The sequence below is a fragment of the Sciurus vulgaris genome, assembly GCF_902686455.1.
Source record: "Sciurus vulgaris genome assembly, chromosome: X".
In the NCBI taxonomy this organism is placed as follows: domain Eukaryota; kingdom Metazoa; phylum Chordata; class Mammalia; order Rodentia; family Sciuridae; genus Sciurus; species Sciurus vulgaris.
Window position 1 is genome coordinate 125,248,477 of NC_136471.1, and position 15,451 is coordinate 125,263,927.

A 15,451-nucleotide genomic window follows, 5' to 3' on the forward strand; every position below is an offset into this window, starting at 1 on the left:
CTGCCCGGGGACTCACACTGGAGGGTGAAACAGCAGGTAATTGATGGCTTCCCAAACTAACTTTGCAGATCAGGTTGACTGGAGTTTAAGACTGAGGTTTGATCCAGCCTGACTCTAGTGGGACACTTCCTGATAGTAGAAAGAACAGAAAAGCAAGAACTCAATGTTGCTTCCTCAATAATCCTTTGCAAGAATACTAGCTCTAGTAGTAGGCCTCAACTCGGGCTGCACATTAGACTCACCTAGGGAGCTTTAAAAAATTCTGATGCACAGGTCACAGCCCAGAACACTTACATCAGAATTTCCAAAGCCAGGACTCAAGCATTCTAGTTTTTAAAGCTCCACAAGTGATTCCACAGTGTGGCCAAGGGTAAGAATCATCAGTCTATAGCTTCTGAGTAGTTGCCCAAGCAAGTGGTGGAAGAGGAGATAGTAAACTTAGGAAAAATAACTGCAGTTATTTTTATAGTTATTTTGTAGTCATATGCTCGATGAGTAGAGGAACTGGGACATGACCTAGGTCTCTTGGTATTCAATTTGGTAATCTTTCTCCTTATCCTGTAGCCTCCTCTTCTATAAAATGCAAATAGCTTTAGTACCTACCTCATAGTGTTGATGTGAACATGAAATAACTCAATTTTATCTTTTATTCATTTTACTTAATATGTGCATATGTCCTTCCAGTGTGGCCAGCAATATTCAAGCACTTTATAAATACTAACCCAGATTAGTTCATTAAAATGCCTCCTGTCTCTATACACTACACTATTAATTGCCTTGAAAATGCATGAACTTTTTGACCCAGAAAAATCAATTTCCTATAATTCATGAAAAGTATGTAATTAAAGGCCTATGAAAAGATTTAACCACAAGGATAATTGCTATAGTTGGATTTGAATGTCCCCCAAGGATCCATGTGTTAAAGGCTTGGGGTGCTATTGGAAGGTAGTGGAACCTTTAGGAAGTTTGGCCTTAGGTCACTGGGGGACATCCATTGAAGGGGATTGTGGGACCCTAGCCCCTTCTTCTCTCTCTTTTGCTTCTTGGCTATGAGGTAATAGTTTTGCTCCACCATGTACTGCCACCATGATGTACTGCCTTACCACAGGCCCAAATCAACAGGGCTGACCAATCATGGACTAAAACCTCCAAAACTGTGAGCCAACATAGAACTTTTCTCTTTCCAACTTGATTATATTGGGTATTTTTATATTGACAGAAATCTTATTAATAACATGATCACTGCTGTTTTATTTATAATGACAAAAAGCATAGAAACACTAAGGTCCAAATATAAGGCATTCATTAAAGAAATTATAGCATGGCTGGGCATGGTGCATGTCTGTAATCCCAGTGATTTGGGAGGCTGAGCCAGGAGGATCACAAGTTCAAAGCCAGCCTCAGCAACAGTGAGGCCCTAAGCAATTCAGCAAGATCCTGTCTCAAAATATTAAAAGGGCTAGGAATGTGGGTCAGGGGTTAAGCACTTGTGGGGTCAATCACTGATACAGAAAAAGAAAAAGAAAGAAAAAAGAAATAAAGAAAGAAGAAGGAAAGAAAAAGAAAGAAAGAAAGAAAGAAAGAAAGAAAGAAAGAAAGAAAGAAAGAAAGAAAGAAAGAAAGAAAGAAAAGAAAGAAAAAGAAATTATGGCATATAAAAAGCTAAAATAGTCCTCTTACTGGCTGGAACCATGGAGGGTGCTGAAGAGAAGAAAAAGAAGGTTCCTGCTGTGCAAAAACCCTTAAGAAAAAGGGAAGGAATTTTGCAGAGATGAAGGTAAAGAGCCTGAGAAAGAAGTTTGTCTAAAAGATGCTTTTCTATGAAAAAGGAAGGAAGTTTTTCTATGAAAAAGCCAATCATGACCACAAGGAATATAGGCAGATGTACAGAACAGAGATTCAAATGGCTAGGATGGAAAGAAAAATTGGCAACTTCTATGTACCTGCAGAATCCAAATTGGCATTTGTCATCAGGATCAGAGGTATCAATGGTGTGATCCCAAAGGTTCATAAGATTCATAAGCTTCTTTGCCTTCACTGATCTTGAATGGGACCTTCATTAATCTCAACAAGGCATCAATTAACATGCTGAGGATCATAGAACCATATATTGCATGGGGTACCCAAACCTGAAGTTAGTGAATGAACAAATCTACAAGTGTGGCTATGGAAAAATCAGTAAAAAATGAATTGCCTTGACAGATAATGCTTTGATTGCTTGATCTCTTGGTAAATATGGCATCATCTACATGGAGGATCTGATTCATGAGATCTACACTGTTGGAAAACACTTGAATAAACAAATAACTTCCCATGGCCCTTCAAATTATCTTCTCCAAGAGGTGGAATAAAGAAAAAGACCACCCATTTTGTAGAAGGTGGAGATGCTGGCAACGGGGAGGACCAGATCAACAGGCTTATTAGAAGGATGAAGTAAGGTATCTACCATGGGATTTTTGTAATCTGGTCAGTTAATAAAACAATACCTTCTCTCAAAGTAATTTAAAAAATCTAAAATAGCATGACTTAGTTTTAAATAGTGTGTGGCAAACAGACCCTAGAATAGCCCTATGGTCTTACCTATATAATCTCCTTCCCTTGAGTGAGGGCAGGACCTAGCATTTGATTCTATCAAATACAAAATAGCAAATGTGATGGGATGCCACTTCTGTGGTTAGATCATGATAGAGACAGATATAATATTTGCCACGTGGTAGAACATGCCTGAAATCCCAATGGCTCAGGAGGCTGAGGCAGGAGGATCCTGAGTTCAAAACCAACCTCAACAATTTAGTGAGGCCCTACGCAACTCAGTGAGACCCTATCTCTAAATAAAATATCAAAAAGGGCTGGGGATGCAGTTTAGTGGCTAAGCACCCCTGGGTTCAATCTCCAGTACCAGAGAAAGGGGGCAGGGGGAGGGAAGAGAGAGAGAGAATATATTCTTGTAGACCTTAAAGAAACAAGCCACCATATTGTGAACCTCCATGGGGAGGACCACATGTCAATGAACTGTGGGCAGCTTCTGTGGCCTGAGCTCAACCTCCAGCCTATAGCTAGCAAGAAGATAGGCCCTCAGTCATACAGCCTCAAGGAAATTAATTTTGTCAACAACCTGGATGAGCTTGGATGTTAATTCTGCCTTAGTCAAATCTTTGGATGAGAATGAATCCTGGTTAACACCTCAATGAGATCTTTTTGAGACCATGAGCAGAGGATCAAGTTAAGCTGAGCCTGGACTCCTGACCCATGGAAACCATGAGATAATAAATGTGTGCTGTTTTACCAGGTACAGTGCCACACACCTATAATCGCAGTGGCTCAGGAGGCTGAGGCAGGAGGATCTGGAGTTCAAAACCAGCCCCAGCAAAAGGAAGGCACTAAGCAACTCAATGAGCCCCTGTCTCTAAATAAAATACAAAATAGGGCTGGGGATGTGGCTCAGGGGTGGAGTGCCCCTGAGTTCAATCCCTGGTACCCGCCCCAAAATGTGTGTTGTTTTAAGCCACTGAATTTTCAAAATAGAAAACATGGTAGAGTACATGCTTAGCATATACGAAGCCCTACGTTTAATCCCCAGCACCAAAATCAGAAAAGAGGAGAAAAAAATCTAATAGAAGTGTCATGAAAGACATTTACAAAATATTGTTGAATTACAAAACTCAGATTATAAAACAGTATGCTCCAAACATAGAGAAAGAGACAGACACACAGACTCTAAGAAGCTAATAATACAGTAGAATTTGGGATGACTTTTATTTCTTTCTTTAAGATTCTTTGTACTTTCTAAAATGACTTTTATTATTAATATAATATTTGAAAACACTGAAAATAAAAATACTAAATAAAATATTCAAGTATTAATGGTTATCTCTGGATGGTGAAATATGGTTGAATTTTATATTCCAGAAATCTAGAAAGTAATTTAAATTGTCCTGCTTTGAAGAGCTGACCCTGACTGGTATAATTACACAGGATAACTCCCAACAGTTTTTTTCAATTATTGAAAAAAATTCCACCATCATTGCTCCCATATTTAATTAAGAGGAAAAAACAGGTAACTGGGACCTTCTGCCACACATATGAGATACAAGACAACACAGAGCTAACAGCACAAACACATGGCATACATTGCAGCTACCCAATTGTTGCATTTTATGAAATGTGGTGAATCATTTCACTTTTGTACCTCTGTTTCCTCATCTGTAAAATGCGATAATATCTACCTCACAGGGCAAGGGTATCATAGGGCCTCAATAAGATACTATATAATTTAGTTTTAAATGAGCCTGACATGTGATAGGTGCTCAGTAAATGCTGATTCATGTTATTATCACCTCTTGTATTATTATCATTAACCAACTTCCCATTATAGGGGTGGCCAGTATTTCAGTCTTGGTGTCAATCTTAGTTTCAACTCCTAAAACATGCGCAGAAGGAAAACATAAGAATTGTAATCATGGCATTTTACTTCAGGTATTAGAAGAAATCTCATATCCCTTAAAACACCTAAAGTGGCATGTTGTGGGATACTGAACACACATTTTACCCACTACAATACAAGAAAGAGATATTTAATAAAATTAGCACTATGCTCTGCTTAGGGTGATATGGGATGTTTGAAATTGGCCCTTTAAGAATCTGAGTCAAGCTGGTTTGAGGTTTATTGCATGCTATAATAAACTCATTAGTTATGGTGTGAGGTGAGCCAGGTCTAGGTCAAAGCTCCTTCTCAACATTCCAGGGACTCTGGGAGCTGGGTGGGAGGTGGAAGAACTCCAAGGCCACCGTGAAGCACAGCTGAAGAACTACAGATGCCCTTGGGATAGTGTCAAAATCTGGGCTTGGCTCGGGTAGGACAGGTCAAGGAGACTTGACAAACAGGCTGGAGCCAGGGAGGTACCAATGCCAGGGGACCTTTAGGCTGAGTGTCTGGTGGTGTGGCCACAGGCAATAAGCAAATGCTCAGCCAGACAGGCAGCTGGGTTCAGGGATGTCCTATGAAGTTTTCACTGCCTGCAACAGACCTAATCCTGGAAGTCAGGCAGAGAGTTGTGGGAAGAGACACAGCCAAGCCAACCAATGGTGCAAGGAAGCCAAGCTACTTGTAGCAGTGCCACAGTTATGAGATGCCAAGGATGGTTTTTGTCCCCAGGAGCAATTCTAAGAGATGAGTCTCTTTCAGAAGCATGTGGCTCTAAAACACTCCCACACACAAGCCCAGGATTGCTCCCACAGTGAACAGAAATGAAATTCATCTAAATTGTTTCCAAGGAAATTCTTTAAAACCTTCCTGTTTCCTCAGGAGGATCTGTGTTCACATTCACAAAGAAAAATAAAGCAACCAAATGGCAGCATTTGTTTAGATTAGGATCTCAGTAGAGCATTGGGAGAAAGCTGCAAGGTGTTCCACACTCAAGAGAGGGGACCAGGCATTTCTCATAGATAAACATCATCATCATTATTATCTTTTAAAAAGAAACTTTAGAGGTTTTTGAGAACTGGGCTCTCAGGATTCTATCCTGAAATGTTGGGGGGGGGGGCCAGTTTTCTAATTCACAACCAAAAAACAAAGGTGGAAACAAATTTAGGCATGAATATTTTCTTATTCAATAATGAAACTATCCATAATTTAACCAGTTTCCTCCCCTGGAAGGAAGGTAACTACCACAAAAGGACTTCCTACTTTGGTGCTTTCCTTTTTGCTGTCATGTCCAAGCCCATATCCAGGTTATTGTCTCTTCAATTAAATCTCTAAGGAGAGACTCAAGAATGCAGGTTGCATTCATCTTGTGGTTCTACCATTCTGTGGATTCAAGGTTGTCTGAGTATCTTCTGACTGCCAGAAGAGGCAGAGGGAGAACATAGAGAATCCCATACCAATACCTAACCATCTCAGCCTAAAGGTTACACGTATCCCTGCCACTTATATCCCTTTGGAAAGAACTAGTCATATGCAAAAAGAGGTGGGGAAATATAGTCCCTAGCTGGGGCCCCAGTCCCTTCACAGCAATAACTGTACATTATAGAATAGGGAGCCCAATCTTTGGTAATCAGTCAGCCATTTCCGCCACTGCCTCCTTACCTACTGAATGAATCACTTACAACCTGTAGGATGGCATTCAAAACCTACCTCAGTCTAGCCTTAATCTAAGTCATGGATGCCATCTCCTGGCTAATCAGGATGACCCAGTTTCTCCTGATATATCAGTTAATTTTCATTGCATAGAAAATCATTCCAGAACTTAGTGGCTTAAAACAACAACCATTTGTTAGCCTACGGTTCTTCCAGTTGGTGATTTGCCTTGAACTCTCTGGTCCAGCTTTTCTCACTATATGTCTGTGGTCACCTTCTGGAGTGACCAGAGTATCTAGAGGGGTCGTCAGCTGAAAAAAGCTTGTGCTTCATGTGGCCTCCCATCCTCCAGCAGGTTAGCCCTGGTTGTAAACATGGCAGTTATGACAGTTATAGGAATAGAGCACCATTGTGCCAAGCTGCTTGAGGCCTAAGCTCAGAAGTCATACAACTTCACTTCTACAGCATTTTATTGGACAGAACAAGCCAAAGGTCAGTTCAGGTTCAAATAGTGAGGAATAAATTCCTCATCTTTATAGAAGGAACTTCATAACTACTATACCAGGTTTATATTGAGCTCTCAATGCCTTCCTTACAATGTGCCACTACCTAACCCCCCGCTTTACCTTGTCTTTGCCTGTGGACAAGGCCTGGTTCAAATCCATCATAACCATAATGGCTTCTGCCTTAATTTGGTTCCTTACAAAAACAGAGCCTGAAACAAGGACTTGAGTACAGATATTGAGTAAAGAAGTGAAAAGAGTAAAACACAGATGGGGGAAATCCAGTATAAGGTGGTTTACTGAGATCACTGATATAGGCAATGAGAGATTGATTCCACAGGGATCCTCTCAGAACTGTCCATCCTTCAAAGAACTGGAGGCTGGAGACTTAATCTACCAGTTCCTATCTTCTATTGGTTGTAAGTTAATCCAGAGGACAGTATATTTCTTGCATTTTTAGGCTGCTGTTGTATAAGAATCAACCCAGCTCCCACAGCATTACAGAAAATCCTGAGGCAAAAAAACACATGTGCCAACTGGAGGTGAGATGCTGTCAGCATCACCCTGAAATTGCTTGGAACTATCCATTGCAGGTATGTCCAAAATCAGAGGAAGAACAAGGAATGTTCTTTAAGGTACCAAAAATGTCAGGTATAATTTCCCTGATGTCTTATTGAAAACAAATTCTCCATCCTAGAAATCCTGTACTCTGAAGTTTCCATCACTCCTATGGGTACCCATCATAAAACTTTTCATTGCAGACACTCGCAGATGTGTATAATCTCCTTGGGATTTTTGGAGGACAGAAGTCACATCAATAGAACTTTTTAGAACTCTAAGTTGGCCCCTTGTGCAAAGCCTTATCAGTCTTTTTGACTAAGAAAAGAAACACCTAGATTCAAGACATTGGAATGTCATATTTTATTCATTCACTCCATCAACAAGTAACTGTAAATGCCTATAATGTGCAGTGCCAAAGCAGTTTCAAAATGATAAAAGAGAAGATACACACTCCCCAATCTTCAGAAGTCTTTAATCCAGTTGAGTTTATAAACCACACATAGACACCAAAATGTCTAATACACCCAACGCAACAAGTAAGCACAGCTAAGGCAGTGTCCTGGAATCGATTTGGGAAGACAATATTTAAGTAGGGAACACTCAGTGGAGGTGCCGGTCTGGTTGCCATAATGGGCCTACTTGAAGGAGATAATGCAATATAAAGATGGTGCCATCTTCCCCCAAATAGGTCACTATTTTTGCATGATTTATATGATAAGTAAGATATACACACACAAAAAAGATATACACACATTATGGAAAATTTAGAAGATGTCAAAAGGAACAAAAATAAAGTTAGTGCTGCCTTAAAATACTACCACCTCTGAAAATATTTTAGAATAATTATTCCTTGCTTTCTCCCCCCGTTAGCCCTGTTCACTTATGTTACAGGGTTGAAGTCATATTGGATGTTGATTCCTAGTTGATGTATCATAAGAACTAGAAGAGACAGAAAATTGAAGTCAACTTCCTCACTATATAAATGACAGGTGAAATTCCCAAAGAAACCAAGTGATATATAAGAACTGAGACCAGAATGAAGATCTCCCAGTCCCAATCCAGTCTATGATATGATGTTGCCTCTAGTTAGCAATCCTTTCTTGCCATATTATTGTGAATCCAGCCTTCAGAAACTTATGTTTGCAGCTTAAAAATTTCCAATTCAACACATTCACTTAAAACTGTCTACATAAGCATACATTATTGTGGAAAGAGCAAATGGTTACAAATAGGGCCGCTGGGTGAGGGTTAAAGAAGAAAACATAAATCAGAGAACACCCAGTATACAGCAGGAATAGGGTGTGCATTTGTGTGTAGAGAAGGGCAGAGAAGAAATTCCAGCTCTATTTTCTCCTAATATCCTCAAGTATAGGCACACAGTGTTCCATAGCTCATGTTGAAATATAAAACAACAAACTTCTCAGCCAGGAAGGTGGTTCTGCCAGGTCTCCTCTGTGTCTGGGTGGACTCATTTTTCTATAAACTTTATGGTCTTTTGCAAAGAATGACTACAAGAGCTGCAGATGTTGCAGGCTCCTGTGAGCAGATGTTCATGACTGTAAAAATCTCAGGGAAATTATACCTCAGCCTTTTAAGTCAATGAGCTAAAACCTAACATAACATTCTGGGTTCATTTATTATTTTCCCCCTTTACAGCAGGCTGTGGATTAGCAGCAGTGAAACAACTGTCCTTCCTGGGGAGCAGTCCATGGTCACTGGAGTCACAGATAAATCCAGTCTCTCTGTGTCTTGGCTGCTATGATTATCTATCTTCTGGGTTTAACTGACAACACAAACCCTCTGTCATGAGAGGAGAAATACATTCAGGGACTCTATGGGGAGCAAGAAAATCCACACTTCCCTCACCTCTCTTGCGAACCCCTCCACTGTCATTATTACCCATGCCAGGTTCTAGAAAATCAGAGCATCTAAAGAGAGCTTTGGAATTATTTAACCCCCTCTTGTGCTGGAACCCAAGAAAGTCTTATAAAAATTATGTATAGTAATCATGAAGGCTTAAAGGAATTTTAGAAACAGAGCTTTAGAAAGAACCATAGCTTGCTTTCTTTTCTCTTTCCCTTCCTGCCGCCTCGCTCTCCTTGTCCTCCCTCTCTCTCTCCTCTCTTTCTGTAAATACAAGAACATCTCTTTTCTTCTCACATATAACTCAGTGCCTGAACACACTTTTGTGGGGAGGGATCAGTTTACTTGTATAAACCTAGGCCTAATTTTTCTTCAAGAATAAGAACAGGCCATAACATTCTCACTACCATGAGCACACAACTACACATGCTGTCCTCTTTCTTTTCCTCCACCCAACCTCTCCTCCCTTTGTAGTACTCCCACTTCCCAAGCTTAAAAATAAATGAGTGATGAATAACAATCTCCCTGGTATGACACTTCAACTTTAGTCCAGGGCATTGCAAAAAGCAGACTCCAAGTAATTTCAAAAGCAGAATCTGTTCAAAAGCATTCTGCACCTCCCTCACACAAATAAACAGGGTACAAATTGGTTCACAACCAGATTCCTCACGGATAGAACATAAAGAGAGCAACATATCTCTTAAAACAGAATTGGGGGGAAATCGTGTGAAAATATTGAACCCACTTTAAATTCCCAAGGGGAGAAATTTCCCAAGGAAAGAAGGCACTGAGAACAATTTCTAACCAGCAAACACATAGGCACTTCATTGCTGAAACCATTAAGTAATTTAGCCAGGATCCATCCTGGTTTCATTGGTGGAAATGGGCAAAGATCCAGGTCCTCTTAGTTTCAACCTGGTTTGTCCATCACTCATTTAAATGTGCAGAATTTTGTCATCACCAAGGGCTTCTCTCAGTCTGACTGTTTCACCAAGTCCATGGAATGAAACAGGGCTTCTTAATAAGTTTCGTGGTGAGAAATTAAATAATTTCCCACCTGATGGCTTCTATTTTCTCCATAAAAATCATGACGCATTCATTTCCTATAAATTTCCTATAAATTTAGTGCATATGACATGGGTGTAAGAATGTGTTTGCATGTGCTGGAGGTGGGGCAATACTGAGGAAAATAGAAAAGGTTAGAAATAACCTCTATAGTAAATGAAGAACAAAAGCTAAGGACGACACATAATCAACTGTAAAAAACACACCATAGAACTGACCCCAAAAAGGTTGGTTAATTTTGTTGATCTTTTCAAAGACCCAGCTTTTGGTTTCATTGATATTTCTCTACTGCTTTTTGATTTCTTATTTCATTAATTTCTACTCTAATCTTTCTTATTTCCTAGCTTCTTTCTGTGGGGTAGTTTACCATTGTTTTTCTAAGTTTCTTAAAGTATAAGGATAGGTTATTGATCAGAATCTTTTTTCTTTTTAATATAGGCAGTTAGAGCTTATAAATTTCCCTGGAACCACTGCTTTAACTGTGTTCTCTAGGTTTTGTGTTTCTCATTTCAAATCTGCTTTTGCTATGTCTTATTTTTGTTCCTATATTTCTTCATTACTGACTTTTTTGTGTTTTATGTATTTAATGTACCATACTTTTTCTTGTACTGTATTTCTGAGTCACATTTTAGTGCTCACCTTAGGTATTATAATCAACAACTTATAAAAATCTACTTCGGATGAATATCAACTCAATTTCAATAATATTTAAGAAATTTTCTCCTACATAATTCCATTCCATTTTCCCTCTTTTCTGCTGTCATTGTCATACAAATTACATGTTATGCATTATGTGTTCATCCACACAGATTTACAATTATTGCTTTATCCAATAATTATAAAATACTTCTTTTACTGGTGCTCTATTTCTCCATGTGGATTCAACTTACCATCTAGTACTCTTTAATTGTAGTATTTAGTATTTCTTACAGTATAGGTCTGTCAGTGACAAAGTGAATTTTTGTTTATTTGAGAATATCTTGATTTTTCTTTCATTTTTGAATGACAGTGTCAATGAATATATGTTTCCATTGATAGTTTTTCTTTCAGCTCTTTAAATATGTAGTTCCACTATTTTCTGGCTTCAGTGGTTTTAGGTGAGAAATAATCTCTTAATCTTATTTAGTATCCCTCAGTAAATTGCTTTTCTCTTACTTCTTTCAGGATTATTTTTGACTTTCAAATAGATTGGTGGTGAGATGTCTAAGAATTACTTTCTTTTGAGTTTCTCCTACTTGGAGTTCATTGAGTTTCTTGGCTTTGTAGATTAATGTTTGTCATCAAATTTGGGAATGTTTTGGTCATTATTCTGGCCCTTTATCTCTTCCTTTTTCTGGGACTCTCATTGTATATTGGAATGCTTGGTGATGTACTATAGGTCTCTGAAGCTCAGTTCATTTTTCTTCATTCTTTTTTCTTTTCATCCTAAGAATGGACAAATTTAATTCACCCATTTTTGAGACTACCAATTCTTTCTTCAATCTGGTCAAATCTATTGTTTTCCCCTTCTAATACTTTTTAACTCTGAATTCGCATTTACTCACTTTTTATAATTACTCCCTCAATATTGTTATTCTCTATTTGGTGAGACATCATTCTCATGCTTTCCTTTAGTTTTTTTTTTTATTGTAAACAAATGGGATACATGTTGTTTCTCTATTTGTACATGGAGTAAAGGCATACCACTTAGTTTTTAAGACATGGTTTCCTTTAGCTGGTTGAATATATGCAAAATAACTGATTTAAATTATTTGTTTAGTAAAACTAATATTTGAGCTTTCTCAATAACAGTTTCTATTGATCATTTTTATTTTCTTATATGGGCAATACTTTCTTGTTTCTTGTATGTCTTGTAATTTTTAAAAATGATTTTTTTATAGTATAGTCTGGCAACTCTGAGAACTAGATTCCTCCCTAAGTTTGTTGTTGTTGCCATTCATTGTGGTGGCTCTTTTTTTAGTAGCATTCCTGAACTGATTAAAGTTTGTATTCTTTGTCCCATGGAGCCACTGAAGTCTCTATTTGGTTAACTTCTGGTGAGCTGATGATTGCACACACATCTACTTAAGTGCCTTGAATGAATAATTCTCTGAATCTTTCCTGAGGGACTCTCTGTGCATGCTGGGACACACTTTTAACACTCAACCAGTCTGGAAGTTCTCAATGTTCTTATCTATATTCAGTCACATTTCTTGAATTGTTCCAAGCCATTGGTTAATTTACAGAACTACTTTAGAACTCTGCCTTAACCTTAACATTATGCTTGTGCAGAAACTTTAGGTCAGCCAGACATGAGAGCTCAGGGCATTCTCAGTTCTTTCTTAAGCATATATGCAGCCCCAGGCAGGAACTCAGATTCATACATGTGGGTAGCCTTCTAGATTTCCAGGAATATGCCAGAGCTTTCAAAGCTCCTATGAATATTTCATCCCCTAGTTTTTTTCATATAAGTGTTTTAGTTGTCTTGTTATTTGTCCCAGTTTTACCACTGCCTCAGGCAGCTGTGATTTTAAACAATTGCTACTGATTGTTTCTGACAAATGCCCTTGAGGAGAAGGGTTTTCACACTGGATGAGCTCTGAGTCAGGTCAAATAAAGACAATCCTTGTGAGTGGAATATTCTAAGGAACTGTAAAATAGGTCAAATATTATTGCTAATCTAGGAATGTGGTTTTGCAAGAGCTCCAACTCTATTCTGACCCACACAGTGGCTACTAGGCTGCTGGTTATCACTGCAATTGCAGGCTGTTAGATTTCAAGGCTACCATAAAATTGGAGAGAGGAGGATAGGTATAATAAAATAATACCAAAAAATTCAGTATTCTTCAGGGGATCCAGTGATTTTTTTTAAAGAAATAAATGCTTTTTGGGTTGCTATAAACTTGAGGTTAATTTACAAGGGTCTAAAAATGCTTCTTTTGACCATATTTTCCAGGGTCCTTGTTACTTTTATGGAAAAAAGGACTTTAAGAAGTTCTTTCTCTGACATTCCCAATGGCATTACCCCCACCCTCAGACAGTTGGCACCTACAGTCCTGGGCAGGAGATAGATTAGCTAATAGTATAAAAATAAATATGGCTGTTCCTTCTCAGTAGGTATGAATTATCATTTTAAATTGTCCATCCTTCCCTCTATTCCCATGCTCTTTGCTCTGTAACATTGCAATTCTTCCATTTAGAGGTGGGGTATATTTCCCTGATTCACTGATCATGCTTCTTGGCCATGTAACTTTCTTTGGTCATCTATAATGTGGAAAAATTAGTGTGTCAGGTCTGAACATGGAACTTAAAGTAGCTGGTGTTTCCACTCATATCTTTTTTGTTTCTGCCATTGCCATGAAAATATATCCAGCTAGGGCTGGGGAGATAGCTGTTGGTAGAGTGCTTGCCTTGTAAGCACAAGGCCCTGGGTTCGATCCCCAGTACTGCAAAAAAAATGTTAGACTTGAAACTAGTAATTATGTTAATTATAGATCAACAAATTCATTGATTACATTCTTAAGAGTGCCTATTCTAAGAGTTGGACCTTGAATATATCTAACAATAATTTGTACTACTGCTGCTCTTTCTTCTGTGGGTTAAGTTACCATTTTAGACTTTCAACAGTTATAGAATAAATATCTAGTACAAAAGGCAACAATGTATTAGGTCAAACACACTCAAGCCAATTTCCACCTCTCAGGGAAGCATCCAACAAATCGCTCCACAGAAAGCACAAACTCAACATCAAAAGACCACTTTTTTTTTTTTCAAAAGAAAAATGTTCTATTCTCTCTCTGAGGAAATAGTTTAAAAGAGGGAAAGCTGTAATGGAAACTCTAATTTTCATTTCAAAGATTTTCCTCCAGAAAAGTAGGTATTTCCTTCAGCGAAGTTTGGGATCACGCTTTCCTGCCTTTTTTACTTTATCGTAGGGGAAAATGTTTCCAGGCTCAGTATCTTTCTGGTCAAAATTTGGTCAACTGCCTATAGGTTCTTGGTCCTAAGAATAATAGACTGTTGGAGAAAGGATGTGAAGGTACTTGGTAAACCTTATGGTTGTTTAAAAAAGTACTGGCACTTTATCTGTTGACTATAGTCTCTTGCTCAGTTAAATTTTTAACCTTCAGTAGGTAACTCTTCATTTACTGATGTTAATCATGCTTGATGGTCATTTATTGATCATTGGAATATTAAAGATTGTTGTAAGCATAGAAGAATCAGTTAATTATTTTCTGGACATAAAGAAGAGTATTGCTATAAATTGTTGAATAAATATACACATGAAAGTTAAAATCCAGGAGTTCATGGTTTGATTTCTCTGTCCTCAATCTTAAGACATGTATTATTTACAAAACCCCATTCAAAAGGGGCTTATATACATCAAAGAGGTGCTGGTTTTCTAAATGAAGGAGAAACATACTTTCTTGGGAACCAAGGAGTAAACCAAGTACAAATATTTGCTTGGACACCTGCAACATATGGCAGATTCACAATTTTATTTTTTTGAGTTTGTGATAGCCACTCTTTTTTTTTTTAACCTATGAAAGGGATGACTGGAGATCCAAACCACAATATTAGACCATGATGTAACTTAGAGAAATTAAGCCATGTACTAAGGATTATAAAACAAATAATACTGATAATGTTTTCACAGGAAGTCACCAGTTGGTGGGTATTTGGGTCGTATCCAGAGTTGGTAATTATGAATAAAGCTGTTATAACTATTTGTGTACAAGTCCTTGTGTAGACTTTGTTCATTTCTCAAGTGGGATTGATGGGTGGTGTTTTAAATGTATGTTTAATTCTATAAGAATTTTCCCAACCTGTATCATCCACCAAAAGTGTATGAGTTCCAATTGCTCTACATCCTCATCAGCACTTAATAGTGTCAGAATTTTTCATTTAACCCTTCCTTTTTTTCCCATACAAAAATCTTTATTTTAATATTTCAAAGGAAGTCACATATTCACATACTCATTCCAACAACTTTCCCAGGCTTGACCACCCAATAAATTATACATACACTCAGGTACTTAAAGTTTGCTGCACAGTTCGTTAGCTGACTCAGGGCAGAGTGGTCACTTTCCTCACAACCAGACTCCCAATTTGTCCCCTATAAGGCCATCTTATCTGGCATAGCTGTGGGCATTCCTGCAGCCAAATTGAGCCTCCAGTTGTGAAACCAGTAAAAGTAGCATGACTCTCATGGCTACTTTTCCTCCGAAGGGCATGGTCACTGCAGTGTAGCTCTCTGGATAGGGAGGCTGAGTAGGACAAGTGACATTTCCTGTAGTGCTCTTTCTAGGCTGAAGACAGGTACTTCACAGTAACACGAGTCTTAGCAGCATGTCCCTGAAGACTATACCACAGCCCTAGTTCAGGATTTCTCTCCTTGAACATT

At 38.3% G+C, this 15,451-nt stretch overlaps 1 pseudogene across 1 annotated transcript; it reads left to right on the plus strand.

Moving 5' to 3' along the window:
* Window positions 1-1,691: 1,691 nt before the first annotated feature.
* On the plus strand, window positions 1,692-2,437 carry LOC306651623 (large ribosomal subunit protein uL30-like; annotated as a pseudogene). Its single transcript has one exon. The product of its transcript is annotated as a large ribosomal subunit protein uL30-like (transcript).
* Window positions 2,438-15,451: the final 13,014 nt, after the last annotated feature.